Source organism: Melanotaenia boesemani, chromosome 4 (assembly GCF_017639745.1).
Source record: "Melanotaenia boesemani isolate fMelBoe1 chromosome 4, fMelBoe1.pri, whole genome shotgun sequence".
NCBI classification, from domain to species: domain Eukaryota; kingdom Metazoa; phylum Chordata; class Actinopteri; order Atheriniformes; family Melanotaeniidae; genus Melanotaenia; species Melanotaenia boesemani.
This window is the reverse complement of record NC_055685.1, coordinates 434,234-437,197: the sequence shown is the minus strand read 5'-3', so window position 1 is coordinate 437,197 and position 2,964 is coordinate 434,234. Positions and strand designations below refer to the sequence as shown.

The window sequence follows — 2,964 nt, the reverse complement described above, 5'->3', positions numbered from 1 at the left end:
TGCGGTGGATTTTGAGACTCCCCTGACGTCGCAGGGTAACGAATGTCACCATTGGTTGACTAATCTGTCAATCAAATTTCCGAGTGTGATTGACAGATTCATCAGTCAATCAGGTGTGTTTGCATTCAGCCAATCATACTGCTCCTTACATTTTCTCCATACTTTTAAACCTGTCGCAGAGCTATTTGAGCATGGTAGTTCAAGTCCAACTAGCGGGCAGACATGGAGGAGACGCAACAAGTGATTGTTGCGTCTCCTCAAATAGCTCAAATTGACACGGTCGGAGACCGTAGTACCAGGAACCGGACCCAAATGCAGTAACACTCGGAGAGATGAGGTAAGATGCAAACAATATTTATTACAGTGATTGTGAGTGGCAAGGTCCAGGTCCGGTGGGTCTTTCTGTGAAGAGACTGAGGATTAGTGTGGGTCTGACAAAGAGCCTGATGATATCTGTTGTGGCTGCGGCTTACTGAATTCCAGAGAAAGGCTAGAGCTGGAGGGGGTAACCGGGAGGTGGTGAGAGTGTTCGGTTGCAGGCAGGGCGAGCAGGCAGGCAGTCGGCTTGGCAAGCAGTTGGTTAATATCCTGGGTGCTGTGGTTATCCAGGGGATCGAGATCTAGAGCTGAGGAATACAGATATTAAAGAGAGTCTTCACTGAGAACAAGACACAAGACTTGGGAAATGGCCTGGTTACCACGCAGTAAAGTGTGACAATCTGGCGAAGACTGGAGCTCCTGCTTGCCCCTAAATAGCAGGGAGTAGAGTTAGATAATGAGCCTGCTGATGTGAGACAGGTGGCAGCAATTGTGGCTCCAGACTCCGCCCTCAGTCCCCATGGTAACCTGCTCACCCTGACCTGCAAACTCAGACACACACCAAAACATGACAGTACCCCCCCCTCAAGGGACGCCCCCAGGCGGCCCAACAGCCGCCCGCCGCCGGGAACGGTGGAAAGCAGACACCATGGCAGGATCCAGGATGAAACGCCGGGGAATCCAAGACCGCTCCTCCGGACCGTAACCGACCCAATCCACCAGATACTGAAACCCACGGCCGCGGCGGCGAACATCCAGGATGCGACGGACCGTAAAGGCCGGAGCGCCACCAACGACCCGGGCGGGTGGAGGGGGCCCGGCCGGAGGGCACAAAGGACTGGTCAAGACAGGCTTGATCTGGGACACATGAAAGGTGGGATGAACCCTGAGCGAGGAAGGAAGACGGAGTCGAACGGCGGAAGACCCCACCAAGGAGACGACCTCGTAGGGACCAATGAAGCGAGGAGCCAGCTTAGGAGGCATATTCCGCAGAGGGATATCCTTGGCGGATAGCCACACCTTCTGGCCAGGTGAGTATGTGGGGGCAGGACGGCGGCGACGATCAGCCTGGCGTTTGTTGCGCTCAGCAGTGCGCAGCAGGACCGCTCTCGTCCGGGTCCACACCCGCTGCACCCGTTGCAGGTGATGCTGCACAGATGGGACGTCCAGTTCCCGCTCCTCCGTGGGGAACATCGGGGGCTGGTAACCCAGAGAGGCCTCAAACGGGGAACAACCAGTAGCAGAAGAGGACAGGGAATTGTGGGCATACTCGATCCAGCTTATGTAGCGGCTCCAGGAGGCGGGATTATTGGACGCAACACAGCGCAAGGCAGCCTCAAGCTCCTGATTCAGCCGTTCCGTCTGGCCGTTGGACTGGGGATGGTGACCGGAGCTCAGCGAGACCTTAGCCCCCAGGGCAGAGCAAAACGTCTTCCACACTCTGGAGACGAACTGAGGGCCCCTGTCCGAGACGATGTCCGTGGGGATACCGTGGAGGCGAAAAACGTGGTCCACCAGTAGATCCGCTGTCTCCGTGGAAGTGGGCAACTTGGCAAGAGGGATGAAATGTGCAGCTTTAGAAAAGCGATCTATAACCGTAAGAATGGTGGTTTTACCTTGTGAAGGAGGCAAGCCGGTGACGAAGTCCAGAGAGATATGCGACCAAGGCCGGCCTGGGACCTCCAACGGTTGTAGCAAGCCTGACGGGGGTTGATTGGAGGTCTTGTTCCGGGCGCAGACTGCGCAGGCCGAGACGTAGTCCTTGGCGTCCGCCTGCAGTGATGACCACCAGAAACGCCTCCTGAGTAACCTGATGGTACGGTGGATCCCGGGATGGCAAGTGAACTTGGCGGAATGAATCCAGTGCAGAACTGCGGAACGAGCCGGTGTCGGCACGTACTGGCGGTTGGGAGGGCCGTGCCCAGGGTCCGGGTCCGCAAGCAGCCCCTGGCGAATCTCATCCTCCACTTGCCATGAAACCCCACCAACAACCACCGATGGAGGAAGGATGCGCACCGGCTCCGTGGTCTCCTTATCTGTGGCATAGATCCTGGACAGAGCATCGGGTTTGGTGTTCTGGGACCCTGGGCGGTAAGAAATAGAAAAGTTGAATCGGTTAAAGAACAGTGACCAGCGGGCTTGACGGGCGTTCAATCTCTTAGCGTTCTGTAGATATGCTAAATTTCGGTGGTCCGTCCATACCAGGAAAGGCTGTTTTGCCCCCTCAAGCCAGTGCCGCCATTCCTCCAGGGCTAGCTTAACCGCTAACAGCTCTCTATTGCCCACGTCGTAGTTCTGTTCAGAGTTGGTTAAACGTCTGGAGAAAAAGGCGCAGGGGTGCAACTTGTCCCCCTTACCTGATCGCTGGGACAACACCGCTCCCACCCCAGAATCGGAGGCGTCCACTTCTAGGACAAACTGTCGTTCAGGATCCGGCTGTACCAGGATTGGAGCGGTGATGAAGCGTTCCTTTAGGTTGCCGAAGGCCTGTTCAGCCTTCGGGGTCCAGATGAATGGACTCTTCACTGATGTTAACCCGGTGAGTGGAGCTGCAACCATGCTGTAATTTCTAATGAACCGTCGATAAAAATTAGCAAACCCAAGAAAACGTTGCAGTTCTTTCCTGTTGGTGGGCGTGGGCCACTC

The 2,964-nt window shown here is 55.8% G+C and overlaps 1 long non-coding RNA gene across 1 annotated transcript; it reads right to left on the bottom strand.

Moving 5' to 3' along the window:
* Window positions 1–281: 281 nt before the first annotated feature.
* Window positions 282–1,488, bottom strand: LOC121638635. Its single transcript, XR_006010049.1, has 3 exons — window positions 699–1,488; window positions 474–626; window positions 282–402 (listed from the first exon to the last, which is right to left on the bottom strand). It is a non-coding gene; the product is annotated as an uncharacterized LOC121638635 (long non-coding RNA).
* Between the last annotated feature and the right edge of the window lie 1,476 nt (window positions 1,489–2,964).